Genomic DNA, 563 nt, shown 5'->3' with positions numbered 1-563 from the left:
GGCAGGGGGACAGAGGAAGAAGGAAGGGCACCATCAGCATCTACTACACCAACACTTCCCTTTAAGACTGTGGATTTCTTTCAGATTCTATATCATCATTTAATGTCTACAATTTTTATTAGAAAATTCTTTAAACTCACAGCATGCTCTGCAAACAGTTGTCGAGTTTCAAATGATGATTTTATGTCTAACCCCAAGATTTGACAGAAATAAACCCAGACTTTCCTTTTTAAAATCTTCTTAGATCTCATTTTCTAAAATTATGAAGTACTAAATTTTGATGTATTCTCTTACAGAAGTCGTGGCACTTAGAAAGATCAGCAGTTTGGGGAGAATAGTATAGAATAATGATGAGGTGCAGGGGTGCTGGGGTGTCCCTGTTGTCCCACGTCCAAGCCCTAGGACCCTAGGGAAGTTACTTAACTCCCTCCGTGTTCTCATATGTTAAAAGGGCCTCATAATAGCTCCTATCTCATAAAGTTTTGTAGGAGTTACTGCCTGTGAAGCACTTAGAACAAACCTGGCATTTAAGAGAGCTCAATCAGTCTTTGCTTGTGTTTTCT

The sequence above is a fragment of the Mustela nigripes genome, chromosome 18 (genome assembly GCF_022355385.1).
Source record: "Mustela nigripes isolate SB6536 chromosome 18, MUSNIG.SB6536, whole genome shotgun sequence".
Lineage (NCBI taxonomy): Eukaryota > Metazoa > Chordata > Mammalia > Carnivora > Mustelidae > Mustela > Mustela nigripes.
This window is presented reverse-complemented; position numbering follows the sequence as displayed.